This window comes from Acinonyx jubatus, chromosome D3 (assembly GCF_027475565.1).
Source record: "Acinonyx jubatus isolate Ajub_Pintada_27869175 chromosome D3, VMU_Ajub_asm_v1.0, whole genome shotgun sequence".
NCBI lineage: Eukaryota > Metazoa > Chordata > Mammalia > Carnivora > Felidae > Acinonyx > Acinonyx jubatus.
In genome coordinates, this window is record NC_069392.1 from 43,832,444 (window position 1) to 43,845,588 (window position 13,145).

At 39.5% G+C, this 13,145-nt stretch overlaps 1 long non-coding RNA gene across 1 annotated transcript in view; it reads right to left on the reverse strand.

The window, feature by feature from the left end:
* Positions 1-13,145, reverse strand: part of LOC113602214 (uncharacterized) — a 61,484-nt gene that overhangs the window by 38,361 nt on the left and 9,978 nt on the right. The window contains exons 3-4 of the long non-coding RNA XR_008291786.1: positions 9,557-9,801; positions 4,199-4,347 (exon numbers count right to left, since the gene is read on the reverse strand). This is a non-coding gene — a long non-coding RNA (uncharacterized LOC113602214). The remainder of the gene's footprint in view (positions 1-4,198; positions 4,348-9,556; positions 9,802-13,145) is intronic.

Consider the following 13,145-nt stretch of genomic DNA (forward strand, 5'->3'; position numbering starts at 1 on the left):
TAGGGAGGCCTAGGGAAGCGTATCTTTTGTTAGAAGAGGAATCCAGAGAGATTTGGCAGATGTGCTATAATAAGGTTCACTCACTGAGCATATGCTTTAAGGTCACTTACTGTAGAATCATAGGGCTCTGTGGGTTTGGAAGGTGGAAACATTAGGTATCTATTGTTGTATAACAAATTAAAAATTGTGACCCAACTGTATTCTGTCTACAAGCAACTCACTTCAAATATAATGATATAGTCTGGTTGAAAGTAAAGGAATGGAATAAGGTAGGTCATAGAAACACTAACCAAAGAAAAACAGAAGTGGCTATATTATTACTGGATACAGTAGACTTCAGCACAAAGAAAACTACAAGAGATAGAGAGGGGCATTATGTAATGATAAAAGGGTCAATCTACCAAGAAGACATAATAATCCTGAATGTGTATGCACCAAAAAACGGAGCTGCAAAATATGTGAGCAAAAACCAATAAAACAGAAAGGAGAAACAGACAAAGCTACAATGATAGTTTGAGACTTCAACACCTGTTTCTCTCTCAACAACTGAGAGAACAACTAGTCAGAAATTAGCAAAGATATATAAGAACTCAGTAAGACATTAACCAACAGGATCTGACTGACATTTATAGAATACCACCCAACAGCAGAATATACTTTTCAAGTCCTTAGGTAACAGATATGTCTTTGACTGTTTTCATAGCACAAGCATATCTCACATACAGTTTATGTATCTTTATGTTTGACATAGGATATATTCTTCTATTTGCATATAAGTGAATAAATAGAGATAGGAAGTTGCATATTCATAAATTAATTTATTCAATTTGCATCCTTTCTTGTGTATCAGGGACTGTGTTAGATGCTTGATTACATGAAGAACTCAGACAATCCCTGACCAGAATTACTTGGGGAGTCAGAGTTCTAGGTGGGATAAAAGTAGAGTGAATATTTGGAGTAATGTAGGGAAACAAAGGGATAGATTCCACCTGGTGTGGGTGCCAGGGAGAATAGAAAAGGCCTCAGGGAGGAAGTTTCACTTGTGTCAATTCTTGAAAGATGACTAAGTGTGATCTAGCAATCCTGAGACAACCAAAGTGACCACACCCCTCACATACACTCTTGTGCATACAGAGGGAGTGTGTATATATATATATACATATGTATATATATACATATATTTTAATATCCCAAGTAGCCATGTCAGCCTTGTAGCTGGGGAGCCCAAGAAAGAAAATCCACTGCACCTTCGGATCATTCCTATCTATCTCAGGAGGTCTAAGGGAGGTGGGAAGAACCTTCTCCAAGTGCCTTCCTCATATCATTCCTCCGTTCTCTCTTCCAGCTGGTGAGCCCCAACAGCCATGGATCTTCCAAAGCTAGTGAAGCCAGGATAGACTTTCTGATAAACAGACATTTAAGTTCTTTACTAACCTTTTCCTGTAGGTTCTAGCTCTTATCCTCTGACTTGTTCCTCACAAGCTTCTGTCAATCTTATCAGTCAGGTTAGCTGGACACAGTTGTATATCATGTGTCCTTGTTTTGCTTGTAGAAAATAAGAGTCTGTTACATAACTCCTCCATCTCCACAGAAACACAGATGAGCCCCTTTTGTTTTTTGTGATGCTTTCAGAATCTTTGGGAAAATATTCCATAAATAAACAGATTCCAGGGCATTGGGGTACTTGATCGGAGGAAATCATCTATACAAAGAGTGAATTTTGTACAAATAGCAACTATGAAGGAGAAGATGATATCCATGGATACTCATTCATACTCCCAGTATAATATAGAGATCTGTTTATCCACTGAGTCAAACAAATAAACATACATATATTTCAAGGCTCCTTTTCCCTGCCTGTGGCTGAGGAGGAAGAAGGCTTTCATTTCTACAGACTCCCAGTCACTCCTGAGGAGCACACTCACATCATGTTTACATATCACAGCCTTCCTGCTACTTCACCAAACGCCTCCTAGCCTTTGCTCAGTGAGCCAGCCGGGCTCCCAGAAAAGCCTTCATTCTTTCCCAACTGTGCCTCCTAGGACAGATGTTCTCTACCAAGAACACCAAGTCCTGTCCTGAGGTCGTAACCAGCAAAAACTCATGAGTGGCCCTTGCCTTTGGGAGATGATGTCATGCATTGTGGAGATGTGTGCTACAGTCTTTCCCCCAAGGCAGAAGATAGCATGGACAGCATGGGGGCTAGGGTGGGGGATTGGGTGAGCCATCCCCCTCTCATGTGATGTGTGGCTGCAGTGCATAAGCTAGCCTGGGAGAACATCTCTTGTCCCAGTCATCTCCAGGAGAGGATTGTACAGCTCCTTGGACAGTTCCCAACGCCCTCTGCCTGCAATACATTCTTCTTAAGGTAATGCTGCAGCATAAGCAAGTGTTCTCTCCCATACTCGGCAGGCTTTCAGCATGGCCCCACCACCTGTACAGAGAGCAAGGTTTCACATGGCTGTGGCATCCTCCGGTGAGAACCCAGCAGTCTGGGGGAAAGCAGTATGAGCAGCAGAAAGGATGCCCCAAAGCTGAGCACTCTACATGACAGGGCAGGCTTTGAGGGCCTTGCTTACTGTACGTACACTAACACACTTATATGCCCTAACAACACTTTGATGGACACTAACATGCTCTGATTTCTGAGCCCACAGCCAACAGTAGTCAATCCTCAGGGGATCCTAGAGCCGGCAGGGACAGGCCTAGTGACATTGCCTAGCACACAGAGTGTACTCAATACATATTTGTTGAACAAAAGAATGAGCAAAGACATCAGAAAAGGCCCAGCTAACAGGAAGAGAGGGCTCTCCAAAACCACTCAATCTGCTAAAATTGATGCTCTTGTGCCTGAGGTCTATTAGGAGAAGGAAAAGAACTCCAAATTGCAAACTGCCTGGTTAGTGCTAGAAACTTAATTTATTACCTCAACTACTTACACAGTTATCCTGTGTAGTATAAGAACACATTTTACAGACAAGGAAATGGAAGCACGGAGAAGTGGAGTGGTTTGCCCCAGGTCCTTCATCTAGGAAGAAGCAAGGCCTTGGTCCCAGCTCGGATCTGCCTCAAAGGCCTGTGCCCTTGACCATATTTTACTACCTCATTTTAGACATCACTTCAAACTGAGCTCTTCCTCTTCTCCTTCCTGGACCAATTCAACCCTCCACCTATCCCTCTGTGTTGTTTTAACAGATATCCAACTGGTGTCTCTGTTTCCAGTCTCTGCCCACCATCATTCCATGCATCATTTTTCAGGCTGTACCTGAGTAATCTTTATCAAAACCAATGCAGATCATGTCATTCACTGTTAGAAACCTCAGATACCCCTCGCTGGCCTGGCACCCATGGTCCTTCCTGGCTGGCTCCAGGGTGCCCTTGCAGTGTCACCTCTGCCACTTCCCACAGCACTGCCCATTGCCTGACCATTCTTATGCTTTGTTTATGGGACTTGGGGAGCTTCCCCTTCTTCTCTCAACCCAAAAAACAGCACCCTGTCACCCATCACCACCTGCTACCAACATCACCTTTCTCCCTCTACCATCAAAATCCTCACCTTATCCATGACTCCTTCTTGGACTTGCATGGAACAGCCCCTGCCCTGAATTCCCACAACACAGCATATTTACTGAACATATTAAACTTAGTATTTAAGCATATTTTTTCCTTATAAGCATATATTTTCTATCAGTTAGGTATTTTGCTTGATATAGTCCCAATTCCTGGCATAGAGCCAAATACATAATTAATAATGACCAACAACAACAAAAAAGAATTAAATTACAATCTGAGAACTTCAAAAAAAATAATAATAACCAACAAATGATAGAAAACAGTCCATACTCATAGCATTGGAGTAATCAGGTTAAATGCTGGTAAATTCATAGGAGTAATCAGGTTAAATGCTGGTAAGAATGCAGAGCATGCAATTTATTTTAGAATGACTTACATTCATGAACACTTGCATTTGTAAAAAGTGTTGGGCCTAAAAAAGGTAAAGTTCAATTTTATGGAAATATACTTCTATGGCACACCTCATTCCCCCTCAATTCCAGATGAATAAAGTCATTATTTTAAGTAGTAATGTGCACTTTAAATAAACTCCAGGCACTGGTCTATTAGTTCACAGGTGATCTCTAAAGGACCAGAAAGATAGAATTTATATATACAAATTCTATAAATTCTATACACCATGTACCTTTTTGATGATCATCTCAGCAGGCAATCTGGATTTATTGGGATAGCCCTCCAATGGAGGCAGGCAGGCTAAGGAACATGTGTGATGTGGGCTGAGTGGTTCTTCAATGTATCACCTGCACAGCATGCTTTATGGCTCAGTTTCCTCAGCTGTAGAAAGGACACAACATTGCTTATCAAACAGGATGATTTTAAAGCAACACAATTAAATCCTTTGGATTAGCGTCTCATTAAATTTGAATATGGATGGGATCTAGGGTGAAGTTTACTTTTGTACTATTCATAAAAGAAAAGGTTTAGAAAATCAAGAGCCATATAAACCACACTGCTGGGTGGAGGGATGTGAAAATATCTAAGCAAATAAACTGTCTTTAAGCCACTTCAAACATTAGGAAAGCATTTATTTGCATATAGATGAATGATACGGCTGCCTCTGCCCGGAACCATTTTTCACTTTCCCCTTTTGCCTAACCAACTTTTACTTACCCTTCAAGTCATGCTTTAACTGTCACTCCCCATGGAAGCCTCCACTGACCCCTAGACTAAGTGATGCACTCCTATTATACTCTTAGATTACCCTACGTCCTCCATTATTTTAATTGCTTGTTTATTAACTGTCTTCCAGGCCAGGCAGCCAATTCCACAGGAACAGTAGTGGCAATGTCCTTAGCACTTCACACAATCCCTAGCACCCTCCCCGAAAATGAGTCAATGATAGGCTAATTACAAATCAGAGGTTTCACTAAGACACTTAGCTGAAGGAGTCACTGAAACAGTCACACCTTTAACCATCCTCTCTTCCTCTCTTTCTCTTTCAACAACAATTTATCAAATGCCTACCTTGCCTCAGATTCCATGTTAGGTGAGGATGTAGACCCAATTTTCTGTGCAAAGCAACTCACTGCATCCCGTTCATGTGTATGCAGAAGCCCCATAATGCTTTGCAGCACTTATCAATGGAGGTATTGTTCTCCTCAACTAGGTTGTAAGCTCCTAGAACTCAGAGTTGGGGTCTTATCCATCTTACATCACCAGAGTACAATGAGTGGCTCAGAGTAAGTACCTCATAATTATATATGGAGTAGTGAGAACATTTTTCTTTCCCTCAAAAAGAAACCCATATCATTTGCAGTCATTTCTCACTTCTTACTATCCCTTCCCCTGGAAACTACTAATACACATTACATCTTTCATATAAATAGAATCACAATGTATTGTCTCTGTCACATGCTCCTTTCACATAATAGATATTTTTAAGCCATGTTATAGCATGCATCAATATTTCATTCCCTGTTATTGCCAAATAATATTCCATTGTATGGATATACCGCATTTTGTTTATCTATTTGTCAATTGATGAACATTTCAGATGTTACAACTTTTTGGCTATTATAATCAATTCTTTCCTGAATATTCATGTGCAAGTTTCTCTGTAAAGATGTTTTTAACTCTCTGGATATATATCTAGGAGTGGAATTGCTGGGTTATATGGTAACTAATATTCCCAAAGTGGCTACACTATTTAATATTGCCACTAGCAAAGACCAAGGGCTCCAATTTTTCCACATCCTCATGAACATTTGTTATCATTTTTGCCATTTATTTTAGGCATCCTAGTGGGTGTGAAGTGGTATCCGATTGTAGTTTGGGCTTGCACTTCCCTAATGCTAATGATGTTGAACATCTTCATGTGCTCATAGCCATTTGTATATATTCTTTGGAGAAACGTCTATTCAAATCCTTTGCCCATCTTTAATTTTTTTTTAATGTCTATTCATTTTGAGAGACAGAGAGACAGAGCATGAGTGGGGGAGGGGCAGAGAGAGAGGGGAACACAGAATCGGAAGCAGGCTCCAGGCTCTGAGCTGTCAGCACAGAGCCTGACGCGGGGCTCGAACTCACAGACTGCAAGATCATGACCTCAGCTAAAGTTGGACACCCAACCGACTGAGCCACCCAGGTGCCCCTCCTTTGCCCATCTTTAAATTTGGGTTGTCTTTCTGGAGGCGTTGTTGCTTATTTCTTCTGGATAAATTTTCTTATCAGACACATGATGTGCAGTATTTCCTCTCAGTCTATGGATAGTTTTTCACCTTCTTTATGCTATCTTTTGAAGCACATTTTTTTTTTTTATTTTGATGAAGTCCAATTTATCTGGTTTTTTTTTTTCTTTTTTCATGTGTATGTTTAGTATCACAACCCATGGTCATAAAAATTTGCTCCTATGTATTCTTCTAAGAGTTTCATAGTTTCAGCTCCCACATGTAATTATGTTCCATTTTGAATTAATTTTTGTACCTGATGTGAGGCAGAAATTTAACTTCATTCTTTTGCAAGTAGATATCTATTTATTTCAGTACCATTTGTTGAAAAGACTATTCTTTCTCTATGGTATGTTTTTACCATGTTTTTAAGAGAAATTGGAGATTCTTTAATAACTCGTAAAAACAGAACCAAGGAAATAAAATTATTTACTACTAATGTAGTGTTGCTATATTTAGAAAATAAAAATTCAGGACATCTAGTTAAATTTGAATTTCAGGTAAATAATGAATAACTTTTTAGTATCAGTATGTCCCAAATATTGCATGGAACACACTTATATTAAAAATTATTTGTTGGGCCACCTGGGTGGCTCAGTCAGTTGAGTGTCCAACTCTTGATTTTGGCTCAGGTTGTTATCCTACAGTCGTGGGATAGAACCCCATATCAGCACAGAGTCTACTGAAGATTGTCTCTCTCTCTCTCTCCATCTGCCCCTCCCCTGTTCGCTCTCTCTTTCCCTCTGTGTGTTTCTAACAAACAACAACAAAATTATTTGTTTTTTATTTTAAATTCAAATTTAATTGGATGTCTTATAGTTTTTCTGCCAACTCTATGTAATTGTGTCTCCCTTTTATGAATCAGGCTGCTAAGACCTGAAGGAACCAGTTACACATTGTTCAGAGATTGCTGGAAATGTCACTGTCACTGGAATGTCCTCCCAGCATCATGTCCATATATCCAATACTATGTGACCTTGAATGTGTCTCTCTCAATAACCTAGTTTCTCCTATTGCAAAATTGAATTCTTACTAGAGATAAGAAGAGCCAGTAATTGTATGTAAGATCTCTTTACACAGCATCATATGCTTGCTAATTTAAAAAAATGAATAATAAAAAAAACCCTATCCTGTGATTTTTGAGGTTTCTTTACACTTCCCTGACAGTTTTAGAGTCAGCCTTCCCCTTTCTTCTCCATTCCATTTGTCTTTTTTTTTTAAGTTTAATATTTATTTTGAGAGAGAGAGAGAGAGAGCGAGCATGAGCACATGTGTGTGGGAGGGGCAGAGAGAAAGGGAGAGACAGAATCCAAAGTAGGCTTCACAATGTCAGTGCAGAGCCTGATATGGGGCTTAATCTCCTCAACCATGAGATCACAATCTGAGCCAAGATCAAGAGTGGAATGCTTAACCGACTGAGTCACCCAGGTGCCCCACCATTTTGTTTTTTTAAGGATAGGAATTGAAAAGGACTGGAGGACTGAGATGTGTAGTCTTGATACATTCTATAACTAACATATATTCTCTTTAGGAGGAAAATCTCTACTTGACCTTCGAAAGTGGCAAGCAATTTTTAAACAAGTCCAACATTCTCCCTTCTCCCAAGAGAGGACAGAATGTCCATTAGCTTCCAAGTAAACCTGCAGCCATGCCCCTCAGGTCGGGTGTGGCTAGTTATCTAAACAGCCTGTGAACGAGGTAGCAGAGGCCACATTGAAGCAAGCTGTGAGAATGGCTCTTGGTATACCAGACTCTATGTCAGAATTATACTGCAGACCTTGACCTTCACAGGTTGAAACCAGAAAGCGTCCTCTGCCTACTTTGTAAAATCCATGATTTAATAGATAGCGCCACTGTACATCCATAAATGGTCTACTATTTTCTCCATTAAGCACACATGTTCGAAGATTTATAAATTGCTGCATGACTCTATAACAGATTTGTTTGATCCTTTTGGAGGACAAAACTTAAGTGCTACAGAAATGAGACATTTATGATTTTCTGATAGCATCTTTAAATAACAACAGATCTAAATATCCTTTTAGTTTTTTTTTTTTTTTTTTTTTTTTTTTTTACCATTTCTCAAGATTTCAGAGCAGATCCTTTTATACAGAAAAGATTGGAACATGTATTATCTTTTAGCACTTGCTAAAACGCCCTCTTCACAGCTGTTCCTGCGGGAAAAATTCTAAGAAAAGGTAATGATTCTTTACAGGTTTTTAACTGATCGATTCATGTGGCATCTAAGTATAATTGTGAGATATTTATGGGGTCTCAGTTCCCCTTGGAAAAGTCCTGATAATGATTATAATAAAACCTTAGTAAATTTTAATGAAAGGGGCCAAAGAAAAAAATAATCCCAAGAATTTAAAATTCACAAGGTTGGATTGTTGGAAATTTTATACATGGACATCTATCTAGTTACCTAAAAATAAACATGTTATTTCTTTTGATTATCTTAGAAGTGTTATAAGAATGGTCCTTAAGAGTATGAGATTTTTTTAAAAGAAAAAGTTCTTATTTTCTTCTAATTACAAACTATAATTTAAAGTACAAACTATAATTTAAAATAATTTCAATACAGTTGGTATTTCAACCAAGGTATTCTGCTTTAAATACAACCACACACAACATTTAGATGAAACATTATTAGTAACCAATATCGGTTTAATGAGAGTATATGGCTTAAATTAACATTAGCAAGGTTAACAACTTTGGCATTGATGGCTTTGGTGTGGCTGATATTAACGTCAATAATAAATAAAGAGAATGTTGATTTTGAAAGAAGCCTAAGACCTTGGAGAGCAATAAAAACTTCGGCATGCAAGGAGGGCTCCTTTCTGAAGGACACATTTACAAGAGGCATGGCAGTTGGTTGATAATCTGAACCATTGCCAGGACGATCACATACTCAGGGGTGTGTGGGTAAGGATCCATTTCTTCTAGCAGCCAGGGCTCAGACACCCCAGACTGTGGTTATCTCTGTCCTTGATGTTACAGCCTCTGGGGTCAGGAGTCCAGCTTGGAAACAACTCCTCAATTACCCATTTATAGGAGGCTTTCAGTATAGCACCTTTGACATATCCAGATTTCATGTTATCTTCCCTTTGATCTATAACAGTGTTTGAGCTTTGTCAAAACACAGGAGTCAGTGGGGAATCTTTTCAGGTTACCATAAAAGCCAAGCTAATTAAGTCATTCAACCTTTCATAAAAATCACACATAATGGTAATTTGGTCTTAATTTAGTTGAATAGAATCAAGAGGAATTCCAGCATAACTAGGAAACTACATCCAACATCTAAGTCAAGTACTTACCATCTCTGTCTCTCTCTTTAGTTCTACTCTTAAAATATGCCTTAGAGGTTGGGAAGCTTTCAGATCAAAGTATACAAAAGGACCATTCAGTATCTCTCACTGTAGATTCTGTTCCACATGAGCTTCAACTTGTACAGGAGAATTCAGTGGAGCAGTGGGCTCCTCTTGCAGGCTTTGCCTAGAGAATTCAAATTCATCCTGGTTTTGCCTCATCTCTTAGCCACTCTGGGATCCACTTTCTTTACCTGTAAAATTAAGAAATTAGATGAAATATTAGAACTCTAGATAATTTCCCACCTCCAAATTCTATGATCTCCAAATGATTTTTGGTAAAATCACTTCCCACTTTTACTGAAGCTCTCCTCCTGTCATTTATGGCCAAGTGGAGGATGGATGTGTTTGAATGTTGGAGAGTGGAAGGTGAGGGAGGGGCCAGGAAGGTGAGAAAAAAGCTCAAGGTCAATCAAAGCCTAGGCTGTGGTTTCCTGTCTGTCCTGGAAAAGGGGATTTCCCAAGCTTCAGAGCCAGAGCCTTCCTTATCACTTGTTACTCTATTATGGATAACAATCAGCATAATTAACAATGGGTGTGCACCACACAATCGAAAAGACCCAATGCTATTTGGCAACAGAAAGTTTCATAAAGGAACTGTTGGCTCCCTTTTGTCTGAGCTTAGGTACAGATGAAAAATAGAAAAGTCAATTAAAATTATCCTACAAACTCTCCATTACTTAAAAACAAGCAAAAAAGGGGGTGAAATTGATTCCAGACCATATAATGCATTTGCAGATATTAACTAACAGTTATTAGTGTTTGCGGGATGTTTACCGAACTCTGAAATAAACTGGTTGTTTACAGAACTTCCTCATTCCCGAAAGTTCTCTACCTAAGCAGTTTGTCCCCTATGTGCAAAGGATGTGTTTTTTGAGCACACAAAAGAAAAGGCCATCCAGTGTCTCCCATGAGTTACTGTGTGGGAGGGAAACTCAGTCTTAGCCAAATCACTGTCCTACAGTGAAGCGCCTTACATGACCTGTGGGAGAATGAGTCAAGAAGCATCAAATCCATGAGAACAGCTTGTATTTATTTATAGCAGAAATCAGAGGATTGAGAACACATGGCTGGATCAGGAGCCAGCGTACCATGTATTAATGCTGAGTGCCTACTAAGTGCCAGGATTACTCTAGGCCCTAGGGACTCAATGAAGAAACAAAGCCAACAGGGTCCCAGCCCTTAATGGAGCTTAGAGTTTAGCAAATGGGCAGATGTTAAAGGAATAGAGCCAAGCTGTGATTTCCCATCGGTGCAGATATCAGGATTTCCCAAGCTTCAGAGATAGTTGGTCTTAAACATACAACAAGTGCAGTGAGGGAGAAGTACAAGGTGCAAAAGACAAGTTGGTCAGTTTTTGGTGGCATGAGACCTCACACAACATCCATCCTCAGGACCTCAGAGGGACTCACAGAACCCTCAGGGTTAATGATGGGAATGAATGGTGCCATTTTCTGGGTGTCAGTGTTTACTAGTGACCAGGTACTTCCATACATTATTTCATTTAAAACAGGGGTCAGACACTGGACTCTCTCTCTGCTTTTGAAAGGTTGATTATCCATAATTAGAGAATGGGGAGGGGCTTATACTCAGGATTTAGATACAGAACATGCTCTCATTTGCAAGAAAAAAAAATGAGATTCAGGATCTCATTTGCTAATGCCTTATTAAATTTTTATAACATGCTATTTTTCACATGCAAAATGTGGTCACTGATGGAGCCTTAATACCATATAATTGTGGTGTTTCACTAGTAATGAGAATAAGCATGGGTTCTTACAGGGTCTCAGATAGGTAGATGGCTGGAGGCCAAGGGGCAGCATGGTATCATGGAGCACAGAATCATAGCCTGGGTGTCCCGACTCCCCACCCCAGTATCTCTACCTCTAATCAGGGGCCAGAGGCTTTGAGGAGGTGGGGGAAGAATATGCAAATGATGTGCCTTAATAACAAGCTCAGGAATGTGGCCTTATTCTCCCTGTCCTTCCCCAATACAGCTTCTTAGATCAGACATCCTATCTTGGAGGCTTGAGTGTGGGGACTGTGTAATTTTACTAATGTCAAGACAGTTTTTTAAGCCACTATGTAAAAAGTTAAATTCATGTATTCAAATCACCACTACATACGGATTTCCCTGGACAACTAACAAAGCAGTTCAGTACACTAGGAGAAGATTTAGTTTTAGGAGGTCTGAAAATAAAACGTGCCACTAGCATCTTTACCCAGTAACACGAATGACTAATAATAGATTAAAAGGAGAAATTCATTTGTGGGATATTTATTAGTATACATGCAAAGCCATTTGCCAGTTCAATTTCCCCATTTCCCATTTTTCTTCCTTCCACAAAATTTAATAACAGGAAAAAATATAAAATTAGATGACTGGGTGTTGTATGGAAAACAATTTGACAATAAATTTCATATTTAAAAAAAATAAAAAATATAAAAATATTTCTGGCACGGGGTGCCTGGGTGGTTCAGTCAGTTAAGCCTCCAACTTTTGACTTTAGCTCAAGTCGTGATCTCACAGTCGTGAGATGGAGACCTACGTCAGGCAGGATTCTCTCTCACCTTCTGCCCCTCCCCTGCTTGCTTCTCTCTCTCTCTCCCCCTCTCCAAAATTTGCTTGGAACAAAAGAGAATTGGGAAACCATGTGAACACTCCAACTGTCTGAATGGACAAGGTAGAAAGTGGGAGGCAGATAGAATATAGGGTAAAAGACAGTGTATGACACATGTCATTGATAAATAGTTGCCCTTTAAACTAAAAATTTTCAATAATGCCTAAAATAAGTCACTGTCCATGAACTTAATATGGTCAAAATATTTTCTGTGTCTTTCAAATTATCAACCAGTATTTTTTACTTCTTTTGAGTAGGTTTTTTTTTTTTTTAATAGTTTAAGAACTGTCATTGAATCCTCTCCCACATAGCATTTAACTCTTTGACATGTGGTCACTTAAAGGCATTTTGGATTTTACTAAATATTGGCAGTGCAGCAGTGGGTAGTAGAAACAATTAAGGTTGGGGAACATTGATCATCTTTGTTCCCTTAACCTATGCGCAGGTCCCACTGAAACCTCCCCCTCTTCTGGAGGATCCTGATCTGTTACAGTCCTATTCTCCCGCTCATCCAGCCACCCCTTTGGTCATTCAGGTTTCCCTCTCCTTTTTTTTTTAAGGCAATGAAGGAGAAACACCAATGGTTCATGTGTGCTGAATTAGAGGTAGGGTTTTGATAGAGGTGGGGGGGAAAAGGAGTGTGCATTTCATGAAGGAGACAATGTGAACAATTGTGCTCATGGGTCAGGAGGATGGAGCAGCTTACAGTAGTCCAAGTGCAATGACATGAAGAAAAGGAAAGGAAAGTAGGTTAGGGCAAATTGGTGAGATCTCCACCACAATTAAATGATATGGGCCTCAGGCATGTCTATAGGCTAATTCATCTGTCAAACTGTAAATGTGGAATATACTTCATGTTTTTTTCCCAACTCACATTTCCAATGCCACACTACAGACTTGAATATTGACAAGAAGAG